General features: G+C 46.0%; 2 long non-coding RNA genes across 2 annotated transcripts; one reads left to right on the forward strand and one right to left on the reverse strand.

The window, feature by feature from the left end:
• Window positions 1-54: 54 nt before the first annotated feature.
• On the forward strand, window positions 55-4574 carry LOC140420022 (uncharacterized). The gene is made up of 2 exons (XR_011946143.1): window positions 55-863; window positions 4207-4574. It is a non-coding gene; the product is annotated as an uncharacterized lncRNA (long non-coding RNA).
• Window positions 4575-5515: 941 nt separating this feature from the next.
• On the reverse strand, window positions 5516-14163 carry LOC140420023 (uncharacterized). The gene is made up of 2 exons (XR_011946144.1): window positions 13562-14163; window positions 5516-13307 (listed from the first exon to the last, which is right to left on the reverse strand). It is a non-coding gene; the product is annotated as an uncharacterized lncRNA (long non-coding RNA).
• Between the last annotated feature and the right edge of the window lie 2750 nt (window positions 14164-16913).

Here is a 16913-nt window from a genome sequence, read left to right on the forward strand (position 1 = left end):
TTGCCTGGAAACCGTCTCGAGGAAGTGTTGGGGGAGAGGAAACAGAGGGTGGGGGCGAATGTGCTCTAAAGCAGTGACGTCACCGCGGAGCGGATGGATTCCTATTGGCTGATTTAGAGGATGAGTTCCTTTGTGATGTCACAATGTGGAGGTTGAACAATGGGTTTCAGACGAAAACTTCCTCCTCTGGGCAACATCTGGGGGCAAATCAATGTCTCCCCCTTTCAGAAGTTCATGAGATATAGGAGCAGAATTAGGCCATTTGGCCCATCGAGTTTGCTCTGCCATTCCATCATGGCTGATCTCATCCTGGCCTTATCTCCACCGTCCTGAAAATTCTTCAGAACCCTTCAACCCGATTAAAAATCTGTCTAACTCCTCCCTAAATTTACTCACTGTCCCAGCTCCACCACACTCTGGGGTAGTGAATTCCACATATTCACAGCCCTTGGGAGAAGCAGTTTTTCCTCAACTCTGTTTTGAATAGGGCAGCATTGTGGCCCAGTGGTTAGCACTGCTGTCTACGGCACTGAGAACCTGGGTTCGATTCCGGCCCGGGTCACTGTGTGGAATTTGCACTTTCTCCCCGTGTCTGCGTAGGTTTCACCCCCACAACCGAAAGATGTACAGAGCAGGTGGATTGGTCACACTAAATTGCCCCTTAATTGGAATTTAAAAAAATTGTTTTAAATTGCAACTGTTTTGAATTTGCTACCGCTTTTCGTAAGACGATTGCCTCTCGTTCTGGAATGCCCCACAAGAGGCAGCAGCCGCTCCAAGCCTACTTTATCTTTCCATTTCTTTTCTCATTCTGAGGGGTCATTGGTAACTTGCAGCAACTGAAGAGAAAGGAAGTGAATCTGGTCAGTATGTTCCACACATTTTGAGTTCAGTAATATAGACATATTTATATCTGGCAGTCTGCATGGAGAATTTCAGGCCTCTCCAAGATGGGAAGCAGTGAGCAGGGATCTGTCAGTCAGCCTGAATCAGCACCTTCAGAGAATTAAGACCATAAGACATAGAAGCGGAAGTAAGGCCATTCGGCCCATCGAGTCCACTCCACCATTCAATCATGGCTGATTTCAACTCCATTTACCCGCTCTCTCTCCATAGCCCTTAATTCCTCGAGAAATCAAGAATTTATCATCTTCTGTCTTAAAGACACTCAACGTCCCGGCCTCCACCGCCCTCTGTGGCAATGAATTCCACAGACCCACCACTCTCTGGCTGAAGAAATTTCTCCTCATCTCTGTTCTAAAGTGACTCCCTTTTATTCTAAGGCTGTGCCCCCGAGTCCTAGTCTCCCCTGCTAATGGAAACAACTTCCCTACATCCACCCTATCTAAGCCATTCATTATCTTGTAAGTTTCTATTAGATCTCCCCTCAACCTCCTAAACTCCAATGAATATAATCCCAGGATCCTCAGACGTTCATCGTATGTTAGGCCTACCATTCCTGGGATCATCCATGTGAATCTCCGCTGGACCCGCTCCAGTGCCAGTATGTCCTTCCTGAGGTGTGGGGCCCAAAATTGCTCACAGTATTCTAAATGGGGCCTAACTAATGCTTTATAAAGCTTCAGAAGTACATCCCTGCTATTATATTCCAAGCCTCTTGAGATGAATGACAACATTGCATTTGCTTTCTTAATTACGGACTCAACCTGCAAGTTTACCTTTAGAGAATCCTGGACTAGGACTCCCAAGTCCCTTTGCACTTCAGCATTATGAATTTTGTCACCGTTTAGAAAATAGTCCATGCCTCTATTCTTTTTTCCAAAGTGCAAGACCTCGCACTTGCCCACGTTGAATTTCATCAGCCATTTCTTGGACCACTCTCCTAAACTGTCTAAATCTTTCTGCAGCCTCCCCACCTCCTCCATACTACCTGCCCCCCCACCTATTTTTGTATCATCGGCAAACTTAGCCAGAATGCCCCCAGTCCCGTCATCTAGATCATTAATATATAAAGAGAACAGCTGTGGCCCCAACACTGAACCCTGCGGGACACCACTCGTCACCGGTTGCCACTCCGAAAAAGAACCTTTTATCCCAACTCTCTGCCTTCTGCCTGACAGCCAATCGTCAATCCATGTTAGTACCTTGCCTCGAATACCATGGGCCCTTATTTTACTCAGCAGTCTCCCGTGAGGCACCTTATCAAAGGCCTTTTGGAAGTCAAGATAGATAACATCCATTGGCTCGCCTTGGTCTAACCTGTTTGTTATCTCTTCAAAGAACTCGAACAGGTTTGTCAGGCACGACCTCCCCTTACTAAATCCATGCTGACTTGTCCTAATCTGACCCTGCACTTCCAAGAATTTAGAAATCTCATCCTTAACAATGGATTCTAGAATCTTGCCAACAACCGAGGTTAGGCTAATTGGCCTATAATTTTCCATCTTTTTCCTTGTTCCCTTCTTGAACAAGGGGGTTACAACAGCGATTTTCCAATCCTCTGGGACTTTCCCTGACTCCAGTGACTTTTGAAAGATCATAACTAACGCCTCCACTATTTCTTCAGCTATCTCCTTTAGAACTCTAGGATGTAGTCCATCTGGGCCCGGAGATTTATCAATTTTTAGACCTCTTAGTTTCTCTAGCACTTTCTACCATATGGCTACCATATTCAACTCTACCCCCTGACTCTCCGGAATTGTTGGGATATTACTCATGTCTTCTACTGTGAAGACTGACGCAAAGTACTTATTTAGTTCCTCAGCTATTTCCTTGTCTCCCATCACAAAATTACCAGCGTCATTTTGGAGCGGCCCAATGTCAACTTTTGCCTCCCGTTTGTTTTTAACGTATTTAAAGAAACTTTTACTATCATTCCTAATGTTACTGGCTAGCCTACCTTCATATTTGATCCTCTCTTTCCTTATTTCTCTCTTTGTTATCCTCTGTTTTTGTAGCCTTCCCAATCTTCTGACTTCCCACTACTCTTTGCCACATTATAGGCTTTCTCTTTTGCTTTGATGCATTGCCTAACTTCATTTGTCAGCCATGGCTGCGTAATCCTCCCTCTGATAACCTTTCTTTTCTTTGGGATGAACCTCTGTACTGTGTCATCAATTACTCCCAGAAACTCCTGCCATTGCTGTTCTACTGTCTTTCCCACTAGGCTCTGCTCCCAGTCGATTTTCGTCAGTTCCTCCCTCATGCCCCTGTAGTTACCTTTATTTAACTGTAACACCTTTACATCTGATTCTACCTTCTTTCTTTTAAATTGGAGATTGAATTCTACCATATTATGATCACTGCCTCCTAAGTGCTCCCTTACTTTAAGATCTTTAATCAAGTCTGGCTCATTACATAACACTAAGTCCAGAATGGCCTGTTCCCTCGTGGGCTCCATCACAAGCTGTTCCAAAAAGCCCTCCTGTAAACATTCAATGAATTCCCTTTCCTTGGGTCCACTGGCAGCATTATTTACCCAGTCCACCTGCATATTGAAGTCCCCCATGATCACTGTGACCTTGCCTTTCTGACATGCACTTTCTATTTCGTGGTGCATTTTGTGCCCCCGGTCCTGGCCACTGTTAGGAGGCCTGTACATAACTCCCATTATGTTTTTTTTGCCTTTGTGGTTCCTCAACTCTACCCACACAGACTCCACATCATCTGACCCTATGTCGTTTAGTGCTATTGATTAATTTCATTCCTAATTAACAAGGCAACCCCGCCCCCTCTGCCCACCTCCCTGTCTTTTCGATAGGTTGTGAATCCCTGGATGTTTAAATGCCAGTCCTGAACCCCCTGCAACCACGTCTCTGTGATGCCTACCACATCATACCTGCCAGTCACAATCTGGGCCACAAGCTCATCTACCTTGTTCCGTACACTGCGCGCATTTAAATATAGCACCTTTAATTCTCTATTGACCGTCCCTTTTTGTTTTCTTAGTGTGGTGGACCTTGGTTTACTGAGCCTTTCCATACACTGTGTCATATTTTGTGGGATGGGGACTATCATAACCTCTCCTGAGTTTTGTCTTTTCGTGCTTTTTTGTATTCCTAAGCAGCTACGCTTCCCACTGATTACTTCACCTCTTGGTTCCCTGACTTTCCCTTCCCCCCCCAATCTTTAGTTTAAAGTCCTATTAAGAGGATGAATATTACAGAGTGAGAATGGAGGGAGAGTGTGTTGGATGGAAACTAGAATTGCCTGTTCTCAATTTCCATTTGTAAATTCCTTTTACAGGATATTAGATGAAGACTTGCAGAAAAAAACCGAACGAGACTTCAGGATTTGGAAGAGTCACTTGGCTTATCGGGACCTGAATATCATCAGGAGAACCATCACTGCAAAAGACACTTCTGGGGTGAAGGTTTGCCTGTCAGGCAAAGGAACAGAATGGAAGTAAACACAGGAACGAAGAATCACATTGGGCTGGTTCCAGGAGAATTGAGTGACAACTTCAGCGATGTAACCATGGAGTGTGATTTTTGATTGTGTTAAAAGTAAAAGGGCATCATTCTGTTTATAGTTTAAGGGATACGTTCCCTATAAAAATAGTGTTTAGGCATTGTTGTTTCTAGTTTGTTGCAGTAAAAGTCATAAAACCTGAAGTTTTTGTCTTATGACTCATTAATTTGTTCACTGGGATTAGAATTTATCTTTTAAAATTCCTGATCTTTTCAGAGATCTTACACAATTGGTTTTGAGTCACAAGTTTCAACTTCCCATTTAAGCCTCAGGCAACTTGCTGTCTCTCTGTTGCTCATGTCAATGACAGCCTAGTAACAGAGCTGAGGGCTGGAGATGCTGTGACCCCTTGTCGGAACTGGAATCAGTAGAAAGAAGAACCGTCGTTTCTGGTTGAGCTTTGTGTTAACTGTCTGACCATGATGACCATATATAAATAGCTAACCAGGTAATCTATTGTGATGAGGGTTTAGAAACAGACCCTGGGTCGACGAGTTCACTGAAGCTGTGGGTTGTCAGCTGTACAGTGAAACCAGGCATCCAACAGCCACAGAGACCTCTAATATTGGACACTGGGTTTAACCCTGTTCTGTATTAAACAGGCCTATCTGATACTGGGGTGATATAGTTAATCTGACCCTTAATTCATTCAATTCCAAAAGTGAATAACATTGATTCAAGTACAGTGACTACCTTGGCAATCTGTCAATAAAGTGGTGTCAGTTCATGCAGATCCGTGTCTGAACTCAATTCCATTACTTATTTTTGTTACTTACTGGACTATTTCGCTCTTTTCTCTCCTCTCGCTCCAGCCTCTCTCTGCCTCTGGTGTTCCTCTCTCTCTCTGGTGCCTCTCATTCCCTCTGCTACCTCCTCTCCCTCTGTCACTCTCACCTGCCTCTCACTCTCTGTTATTAGTGCTTAGGAAGGCAGGTGGGACAGTTTCCTTTGATAGCCGAGGGCCAAGAATGTAAGAACAGGGAGAGTGTGCTGGAACTGCATTAAACACCAGTTAGACCACAGCCGGAGCACTGCAGACAGTTCTGGTCACCACATTACAGGAAGGATGCGATTACACTAGAGGCACAGTAAAGGAGATTTATTTATTTATTTTTATTAATTTGGAGTGCCCAATTAATTTTTTCCAATTAAGGTTTTTTTTTTTAATAAACATTTTATTGAGATATTTCTTTGTCATTGTAACAGCAACAAAATCAACAATGTACATAACAAGGAAAATATTAACATAGTACAAATACTGCCTCCCACACCCACAGGTCCTACAATTACTTACCTCCCTAATCTACGCGAGCCTAATTCCCCTTCCCTTCTGCTGACGATTAATTCTCTGCGGGGAAGTCGACGAATGGTTGCCATCTCCGGGCGAACCCTAACAGAGACCCTCTCATGGCGACCTTAATTTTCTCCAGGCAGAGAAAGCCAGCCATGTCCGAAAGCCAGGTCTCCAATTTTGGGGGCTTTGAGTCCCTTCATGCTAGTAATAGGCGCCTCCGGGCTACCAGGGAAGCAAAGACCAGAACGTCCGCCTCTTTCTCCTCCTGGATTCCCGGATTCTGCGACACCCCAAGAATCGCCACCTCTGGACTCATTGCCACCCTCGTATTTAATACCGTGGATATGGCATCGGCAAACCCCTGCCAAAACCCCCTCAGTTTTGGGTATGCCCAGAACATATGGACAGGTTCATTGGAAAACAAATAGGAATCTCGGGAGGACCATAATTTTTACCAACTGCACCCTACCCGCCAGAGACAACGGGAGCGCATCCCATCTCCGGAAATCCTCCTTCATCTGTTCCACCAACCGGGCCTTGTTCAATTTATGAAGCCTGCCTCAATCCCTCACCACCTGAATACCCAAGTACCTAAAACTGCCCCCTACCACTCTAAACGGCAGTTCCCCCAGTCGCCTCACCTGACCCCTCGCCTGGACCACAAACATCTCGCTCTTCCCCATATTAAGCTTGTACCCCGAAAACCGGCCGAATTCCCCTAAAATTCCCATAATTTCTTCCATCCCCTCCTCTGGGTCTGAGACATACAACAGTCGAGCGTGGTGGCTACCACATAGGTCGTCCGCATACAGCGAGACTCGGTCCCCAACCCCTCCGGACCAACCTCTTCCAGCCCCTTGAGGCCCTCCGAGCAATTGCCAGCGGCTCTATCCCCCGCACAAACAGCAGTGGGGAGAGGAGACATCCCTGTCCCCCGGTGCAGTGTGAAATAGTCCTAAGTCGTCCTGTTTGTCCGTACACTTGCAACCAGAGCCCGGTACACCATCCTAACCCAGTCAACAAAGCCCCTTCCAACCCTGAACCACTCCAGCACCTCCCATAAGTAATCCCACTCGACTCGGTCAAAGGCTTTTTCCATCGCGACCACCACTTCAACTTCCCTACCTTCCGGGGGCACCATGATCACGTTTAGCAGCCTTCTTACATTGGCCCCTAGCTGCCTGCCCTTAACGAACCCAGTCTGATCCTCCACTATAACGTCCGGTACACAGACCTCAATCCTGGAGGACAAAATTCTGGCCAGAAGTTTGGCATCTACGTTCAGCAAGGAAATCGGCTTGTAAGACCCACATAGCCCCGGGTCCTTGTCCCTTTTCAGAATGAGCGAGATCATGGCCTGTGACATTGTCTAGGGCAGAGCCCCTCTTTCCTTGGCCTCGTTAAAGACCTTCATCAGCACCGGCCCCAATATTCCAGACAATTTTTTATAGAACTCGGCTTGGTGCCCGTCTGGTCCCGAGGCCTTGCCCGACTGCATGGCCTTCAAACCCTCCAGCCCGAGTGGGGCCCCCAGCCCTTCTACCAGCTCCCCATAATTAAGGGGCAATTTATTGTGGCCAATCTACCTACCCTGCACATCTTTGTGTTGTGGGGGGGCGAAACCCACGCAAACACAGGGCAAATGCGCAAACTCCACACGGACAGTGACCCAGAGCCGGGATCGAACCTGGGACCTCGGCGCCATGAGGCAATGTAACCACTGTGCCATGGTGCTGCCCGCTGCAGAGGAGATTTATGATGATGCTACCAGGGATGGAGAATTTTAACTATGAGGAAAGATTGGATCTCCCCAGTGTGAATTCGCTGGTGTACAGTGAGTTGCTCCGATCGCTTGAATCTAGTCCCATAGTGAGAGCACCTGAACGGTCTCTCATCAGTGTGAACAAGCTGATGGGACATCAGTTCACTGGACGTTTTATAGCATTTCCCACAGTTTAGACATTTGAAAGGTCTGTCTTTCATAATAATAATCTCTTGTCACAAGTAAGCTCACATTAACATTACAATGAAGTGAAAAGCCCCAAGTCGCCACATTCTGCTGCCTGATCGGGACACGGAGGGAGTGCGGTTGATGAGGTGAGACAGTAGCGCGCAGGTGCAATGCTATTGTTCGTCTGGAGGAGAGTCCTTTGTCCCGCGGAAGCAAAGTTAGCATCAGGCGGTGGGAGGGAGGATCCGTAAACCCTTCACAATCATTGTCAACTCCCTGATTTGCAGCTGCGGGGCTTCTCCCTCCTAGGAACAGGCCCAGGTTAAAGGTCACCATCCTGCTTCAGCGACTGGAGGATGGTTCACATCAGAGGATGGGGGAGGGGGACAATAAATAAGAGGTTAGGTGGATTGGCCATGATAAATTGCCCTTAGTGTCATTAAGGGGCAGCACGGTAGCATTGTGGATAGCACAATTGCTTCACAGCTCCAGGGTCCCAAGTTTGATTCCTGGCTTGGGTCACTGTCTGTGCGGAGTCTGCACATCCTCCCCGTGTGTGCGTGGGTTTCCTCCGGGTGCTCCGGTTTCCTCCCACAGTCCAAAGATGTGCAGGTTAGGTGGATTGGCCATGATAAATTGCCCTTAGTGTCCAAAATTGCCCTTAGTGTTGGGTGGGGTTACTGGGTTATGGGGATCGGGTGGAGGTGTTAACCTTGGGTAGGGTGCTCTTTCCAAGAGCCGGTGCAGTCTCGATGGGCTGAATGGCCTCCTTCTGCACTGTAAATTCTATGTCTATGTCTATGTCCCTTACAGTCAGAAACATCGGAATTTATAATGGGGAACAAAGTGGCTGAGCAACTCAATGCATACTTTGGGTCTGTCTTCTCAAATAACATACCAGAAATGTTGGGGAATGTAGGGTTTAGAGAGGGGAAGAACTGAAGGAAATCAGAGTAGAGAAATGGTGTTGGGGAAATTGATGAAATTGAAGGTTGATAAATCTCCGGGGCCTGATAATCTATATACCAGACTACTTAAGGAAGTGACTCAAGGAATATTGGATGCATTGGTGGTCATCTTCCAAGATTGAACAGACTCTGGAACGGTTCCTACAGATTAGAGGGTGGCTAATATAACCTCACTATTTAAAAAGGGAGGTAGAAAGACCAATCAACGTGATGGCAGTGGGGAAAATTCTAAAGTCCATGATCAAATATTTTATAGTGGAGTACTTAGAAAACAGAATGCAGTGACAGAATTAGTGGCAGAATTGGACAGAGTTAACATGGATTTATGAAAGAAGAACAAAGAAACGTACAGCACAGAAACAGGTCCATCGGCCCTCCAAGCCTGTGCCGACCATGCTGCCCGTCTAAACTAAAATCTTCTACACTTCTGGGATCCTCATAATTTTGTAGATCTCTATTAGGTCACCCCTCAACCTCCGTCACTCCAGTGAGAACAAACCACATTTATTCAACCTCTCCTCATAGCTTATGCCCTCCATACCAGGCAACATCCTGGTAAGTCTCTTCTGCACCCTCTCTAAAGCCTCCACATCCTTCTGGTAGTGTGGCGACATAGGCAAGTCTAGAAAAGAGGGCGTGTTTAGAGATTATAAAGAGCTAGGATTCAAATTAAAAAACAGGTCCTCAAGGGTCGTAATCTCCGGATTACTGCCCGAGCCACGTGCAAATTGGCATAGGGAGGCATGAATAAGGGAAGTTAACACGTGGCTGAAAGAGTGGTGTGGGAAAGAGGGGTTCCTTTTCATGGGACACTGGCATCAGTTTTGGGACAGGGGGGACCTATACCGTTGGGATGGTCTCCACCTGAACCGAGCTGGGACCAGTGTTCTGGCGAAAAGAGTAAATAGGGTGGTCAATAGGACTTTAAACTAGAGATTGGGGGGGGAAGGGAAAGTCAGGGAACCAAGAGGTGAAGTAATCAGTGGGAAGCGTAGCTGCTTAGGAATACAAAAAAGCACAAAAAGACAGAACTCAGGAGAGGTTACGATAGTCCCCATCCCACAAAATATGACACAATGTATGGAATGACTCAGTAAACCAAGGTCTACCACACTAAGAAAACAAAAAGGGACGGTCAATAGAGAATTAAAGGTGCTATATTTAAATGCGCGCACTGTACGGAACAAGGTAGATGAGCTTGTGGCCCAGATTATGACTGGCAGGTATGATGTGGTAGGCATCACAGAGACGTGGTTGCAGGGGGTTCAGGACTGGCATTTAAACATCCAGGGATTCACAACCTATCGAAAAGACAGAGAGGTGGGCAGAGGGGGCGGGGTTGCCTTGTTAATTAGGAATGAAATTAAATCAATAGCACGAAACGACATAGGGTCAGATGATGTGGAGTCTGCGTGGGTAGAGTTGAGGAACCACAAAGGCAACAAAAACATAATGGGAGTTATGTACAGGCCTCCTAACAGTGGTCAGGACCAGGGGCACAAAATGCACCACGAAATAGAAAGTGCATGTCAGAAAGGCAAGGTCACAGCAGTCACTGAAGGTAAGCATGCAGGTACAGCAGGTGGTGAAGAAGAAAAATGGTACGTTGGCCTTATTAGCAGGAGGATTTGAGTACAGGAGCAGGGATGTCTTGTTGCAATTATACAGGGCCTTGGTGAGGCCACACCTGGGATATTGTCTGCAGCTTTGGTCTCCTTATCTGAGGAAGGGTGTTCTTCCTGTAGAGGGAGTGCAGCGAAGGTTTACCAGATTGATTCCTGGGATGGCTGGACTGACGAATGAGGAGAGATTCAGCCAGTTAGGATTATGTTCGCTGGAGATCAGAAGAATGAGAGGGACCTTATGGAAACCTATAAAATTCTAACAATGACTTGACAGAGTAAATGCGGGAAGTCCAGCACCATGCATCATAGTTTAAGGATATGGGGTAGACTACTTAGGACAGAGATGAGGAGAAATTTCTTCACCCAGAGAGTGGTCAGCCTGGGGAATTCGCTACCACAGAAAGAGTTGAGGACAAAACATTGTCTGCTTTCAAGAAGCAGTTAGATACAGCTCTCCGGGCAAAAGGGATCAAAGGATGTGGAGGGAAAGCGGGGAACAGGTTACTGAGTTGGATGATCAGCCATGATCATAATGAATGATGGAGCAAGCTCAAAGGGCCGAATGGCCTCCTCCTGCTTCTATTTTCTATGTTTCTATGTAAGGCTGAAGTTTGTCTTGAGGGAATCAAACATTTTGGCGCTGTTTCCAATTGTACAATGAAATTGTGATTCACACTGAAAGGTTCACTTTCACTCAGTAATGATAACGTTTCACTTTTCTCAGCATAGACATTTTAGATTAAATACCAATTGTTCACTTCTCTTGTAGCTGGTGTGTGGAGAAGATCATGTTCACTGCAGACCTGTCAGCAGAGAAACTGCACTGTGCTTCTGGATACATTCAATCTGCAAGTAGATGGATCTTTTAGACATGACCCTAGTGAAGGTCCTCCCAATGATGTTAAGGAGTGAGATGTCCCTGTAGTTGTTGGACTCTCCTCTGTCACTGCTGATTTTATATATTGTGATGATTTTGCATCACACGTATGGAATGGTTCCTGTCACCCATCAGAGACGTCGGAGGTCATGAAGGTGTGACAGCCGATGGGACTTTCCGTGTGTAAGCAGATCAGCTGGAATCCCATCCTTGCCGGGTGCCTTTCTGAATGACATTTTAAAGTTCAAGTGGTGAGGGTTCCTTGTCCAACTCAACCATGACAGGAGCTGCAATAGAGACAATCAGAGTCTGGGAGATGTCCAGCTCACAGCCGTGATCAACCCAGCAGAACATCTGTTTACTTCTGTTGGTAAGAACTTCACCAGCTGCCAATTTCAGCCGGGCAATTTTGGTGATGGTCGGACAAAGATCCCTCTTGATCCCATCAGTCGTAGATTTCCATTGTCACAGGCAGCTTGGAATTATTGACAGAGGCTGGTCCAATGTTTATTTGCACAGGATCTCCCTGATATTTACACAACTGTCTTCAAGTAATGCAGTGTTCTAGCTGTTGGGTTTATGTTGCACATCAGGTCGACTTTGCTTTTTGCTTCAATGACAGATGTCATCTCAGCCGAGTGAGTCTGAACCAGTCTTTGTTGTGGGTTCCACCTTTACCAAATGTTGCTGCTGCTGTGTCAGAAATGATTCAACTCAGCGACTTACAAACTTCATCAGTATTAATGTTGATGTTCAGGTTTTTAAGCGTTTTTTAAAGTACATGTATAATATTTCACAGTTTGTTTCGCTTCCTTCACAATTTAATATCATAATGGACAGAACACTGAAGAAGTCAGTAAGAATTGTCAGCAAGGATTAATCTGCACTTTCTAATTGGAGATGTTAAACAGTGGAACCTTTTAGACACTGATTTGCATCAAAGATCAAGTTAGGATTGAAGTACAAGTTCAGAATTTTACTGTACATGTGTTCATGTTGAGAGTTCTTGAATTAAGGAAAAAAAATCACAAATGGGGCTTTTAAAAAGGGACACTGTAGTCCCAAAAATCATTGATATCTTCAGGATATTAAACTGCAGCCAGTTGTAGGGATTGTTAACATCAGCAGAATCAAACCAGATATTGTCAGACTATCAATCCTGGATGTGATTAGCAGCAGCAAAACAGCAGATTCCAATCCCTGCAGTCATTTGTGAACTCGCTGGTGTCTCAGCAGGTGTTGTGACTGAGTGAATCCCGCTCCACACAAGGAGCAAGAGAACCGTCTCCCCCCGGTGTGATCCCACTGATGTGTCAGCAGTTGGGATGCCCAAGGAAATCCCATCCCACACACGGAGCAGGTGAACGGCTTCTCCCCAGTGTGAGTGTGTTGGTGCTCACTGAGGTCAGTTGACTGGCTGAAACTCTCTCCACAGGTGATGCACCTGAATGGTTCCTCGTTTGTGTGCATTTGGTGGTGTGTCTGGAGGGTGAATACCTGAGTGAATCCCTTCCCACACACAAAGCAAATGAATGGTTTCTGACTCGTGTGAATTCGCTGGTGTTCAGTGAGGATGGATAAAGACTTGAATTTCTCTTCACAGGTTGTGCAGCTGAATGGTTTCTTCTCAGCGTGAACTCGCTGGTGTAAGCGAAGGGCAGATGACTGAGTGAACCTCCTCTCACACACAGAACAGTTGAATGGCCTTTCCCCAGTGTGAACACGTCGATGGATTTCCAGCCGGGGTGAAGAATTGAATCCTTCACCACAGTCCTCACATTTCCACGGTTTCTCCATGGTGCCAGTTTCCTCATATCTCTCCAGTTTGGACAGTCAGTTGAAGCTTTGTCCACATACACAGAACACCTGTATGGTTTCTCCCTGCTGCGAATCGTGTGATTTTTTTTACAGGATGTTTCACTGGTTAAAGCTCTTTGTACAGTCAATGTACTGGAACACTCTCATTCCATTGTGTGTCCTGATGCTTTTCCAGTCACAATGATGTTTGAAATGGTGTCACACAGGCAGAACACACAAACATTTCTCCTTCCAAATTCAATGACTAATGATATTCTGGCCGTGGCGACTCAGTGACTCTGTCAGATCATGCTGTGATGTTCGGTTTGAGCTTCCTGTCTGTAAATCCACCCATTCTAGTGCCCTGGAAAAGAAGTTTACAAAACGTTATACAGAGAGAAATCCTGAACATACAATATATTTTCCTCATTTGTACCTGCAAAACAGTAAACCCATACACTCTCTTGCTCCCCGCGCTGAATGCAAATCCCAGGGTGACTAATAGTCCCATATTTTACAGAAATGTATCTGAGTCCACTGCCCCAGTCTGCATGCTGCCTGGATGCTGGCTGTCCTACAAATTGGATCTTTGTCACTGCACAGAACCATGTTCCTTACCGCTTCTATGTTCCAACAGCTCTGGCAAACACCACCCTTAATTTTCACCATGAGAGTTGGTCAGCCCGTCAAACCCAGCACAGCACCTTCACACTTATTTTCCTTACAGTTTACCTCCTGCCTCCACTCTGGCTGGGTTCAGTTCTCAAGCCTCTTTACAAAGTGAGAATAAAATCAATTAATCCCTCATTTTCTGTCCTGGTCACTGGGACCCTGATGCCCGCTCACTTGGGCACACAAGTAAACAAGCCCCGGGAGCTGCAAAATCGGGACCTGCAGGTTCCTATTGGGGGTTTGGGGCCTCCAGCGGGTGTTTGTGAATCCTCCCCGCCCACCTCCCAGGGTTTCCTTCCTTTCCAGAGATCAGAATCCTCATTGATTTGAGTCCAAAGTGTCAGCTCTTATTCACTGTCCCCCTCCTCTGGTATGAACCATCCTCCAGTCGCTGAAGTAGGAGGGTTAACCTGGGCCTGTTCCCGGCAGCTGCAAACCAGGGAGCTGACAATGATTCTGAAGGGTTTGCGGATCCTCCCACCCACCGCCTGACGCTGACTCCGCTTCTCCGGGACAAAGGAGTCCCTTCCCGAGGCCAACACTGGAATTGCGCATGCTCCAAATTCCGTTCCGGCGCCTGCGCACTGGTGTCCAACTATAGCAGCCGCATTGCGCATGCTCTGCATCACAATGCCAGGTTGATTGACAGCAGCTCCAGACCAATACGAAGAGGGGACGGACCTGGATGCCTGAATCGGAGTGGCTGATCCACCAACCAATCAGAGTGAATGAGGGGCGGGCCTGAGCTCGGATCTTCCTCATTGGTTGAAACTCGGCATCATTTTGAAAGCTTATTTGTCTCAAACTCCAGGAGGAAACTGCACCTTTCTGTTTGTGGCTTTAAACAGATGAGACCCTGTGGGCGTGGAGCAAATATTTCAACGTTTGTTCCTCAAATGTGGAAATCTGAAACTATGTCCACACAATTCAGGGGCTGACTTCAAAATAGAACTGGGCAGACAGGGAATGTCCACAGTAACAGAATATGCTGGACAATCTCAGCAGGTCTGACAGCATCTGTGGAGAGTAAAGGGAGCAAATGTTTTGTGTCTGGATGACTCTTTGTCAAAGCCATCCATACTCAAAACATTAGCTCCCTTTCTCTCCCCAGATGCTGTCTGCTGAAATACTTGAGTTTTTACTGCTTTTGTTTCAGATTCCAGCATCTGTCGTAATTTGCTTTTATCGGAATGTCGACAGTACCTTGTTTTGGGGTCACTGCGTATCATTTTTCCCCCACTTACCATTACCTGTTTAAATGTGAAGAAAGAGTTTGTCAAGAATGAGACACAGTAACTGACACCCTGTTCAAAATGAAACTAAAGTCACTGTCTGGCTTTACCAAGGATATAGAGGCTACCCAGGCCATGAAGGCAGATTAAGAAACTTTGTCGCCAGAGCGGCACGGTAGCGCAGTGATTAGCACTGTTACTCCATAGCGCCAGGGTCCCGGGTTTGATTCCCGGCTTGGGTCCCTGCCTGTGCAGAGTCTGCATGTTCTCCCTGTGTCTCGGTGGGTTTCCTCCAGGTGCCCCGGTTTCCTTCCACAAGTCCCGGAGGACATGCTTGCTAGGTTAATTGGACATTCTGAATTCTCCCTCCGTGTACCTGAACAGGCACTGACGTGTGGTGACGAGGGGATTTTCACAGTAACTTCAATGCAATGTTAATATAAGCCTACTTGTGACAATAATAAAAATTATTATTTTTAATTGATAAGGAGGAAGTGTTAAAGTGAGAATTTAAATTACAGTGGAGCTGGCAATAATTTCCCAGTCTTTGCTGGAGGTGCCAGAGGACTGGAGAATTACAAATCTTATGCATTTGTTCAATAAGGATAGCCCCAGCAATTGCAGATCAGTTAGTTTAACATCATTGGTGGGCAAGCTTATAGAATCAATTATTCCAAATAGAATTTTAAAACATGGAAAATTATGGACTGATTTGCAAGAACCAGTATCAATCCACCTACCCTGCACATCTTTGGGTTCTGGGGGTGAGACCCACATAGACATGGGGAGAATGTGCAAACTCCGCATGGACAGTGACCCAGGGCCAGGATCAAATCCGTGTCCTTGGCGCTGTGAGGCAGCAGTGCTAACCACTGCGCCGCCGTGCCGCCCAACTGATAGATTTCTGAATGTCAATAACACAAAGGGATATGGGAATAGTGTGGGGGGAAAGGCATTGAAGTGGATGATCAGCCATGATCGTATTGAATGGTGGAGCAGGCTCAATGGGCTGAATGGCCAACTCCTGCTCCTATGTTACAATGATACAAAGATAGGTAGGAAATTAAATTGTGAAGAGGACATAAGGAGGTTACAAAAATATATGTTAAATGAGCGGTATAAAATTTCCCAAATGGAGTGCAATGTAGGAAAAGTTATTACTTGAAGATTTGTATTCATTGCAGAGCTTGGAGATTCGGACGGATCTGTGTGTCCAAGAGCATGAATCACAAAAGGTGGGTATAAAGGTACAGCAAGTAATTAGGAAAGCTAATAGAATGTCATTGTTTATTGTGAGGGGAATGGAATACAAAAGTAGGGAGGTTATCTTATGAGGAATGAATGGACAGGCTGGGCTTGTGTCCGATGGAGTTTAGGTGACTTGATTGAACCTTGATGTTGGATGTGGAAAGGATGTTTCCTCTTGTGAGAGAATCTAGAAATTGAAGTCTTCTTAAAGTAACAACAGTGGTTAGCACTGTTGCCTCACGGCATTGAGGACCCGGGTTTGATCCCGGCCCCAAGTCACTGTCTGTGTAAAGTTTGCACATTCTCCCCGTGTCTGCGTGGGTCTCATTCCCCCAACCCATAGATTAGCAGGGTAGGTGGATTAGCCAGGCTAAATTGCCCCTTAATTGGAATTTTAAAAAAGTAGCAACTTGCCCCTTTAAGGCAGAGAAGAACTTTTTTTCTCACAATGGGTGCTGAGTCTTTGGAACTCTCTTCCTAAGGGCAGTGGAAGCAGAGTCTTTGAATATTTAGAAGGCAGAGCTGGATAGATTCGTGTTCAGCAAGGGGGTGAAAGGTTATCGGGACAATAGGTGGGGCGAAGACCATCATATGACGATATGAAATAGGAAGAAGAGGAGGCTGTTCAGCCTTTAAATAGGATCATGGCTGATTCAACATTTCTCTCGTCCACTTTCCTGCCCTTTCCCTGGAATCCTTGATTCCCTCACTGATCAAGAATCTATCTCAGCTTTAAATATACACAGGGACTCTGTCCCCACAGCTTTCAGTTCCAAAGATTCACAACCCTCAGAGAAAAAAATCCTCTTCATCTCAGT

The sequence above is a fragment of the Scyliorhinus torazame genome, chromosome 5 (assembly GCF_047496885.1).
Source record: "Scyliorhinus torazame isolate Kashiwa2021f chromosome 5, sScyTor2.1, whole genome shotgun sequence".
In the NCBI taxonomy this organism is placed as follows: Eukaryota; Metazoa; Chordata; class Chondrichthyes; order Carcharhiniformes; family Scyliorhinidae; genus Scyliorhinus; species Scyliorhinus torazame.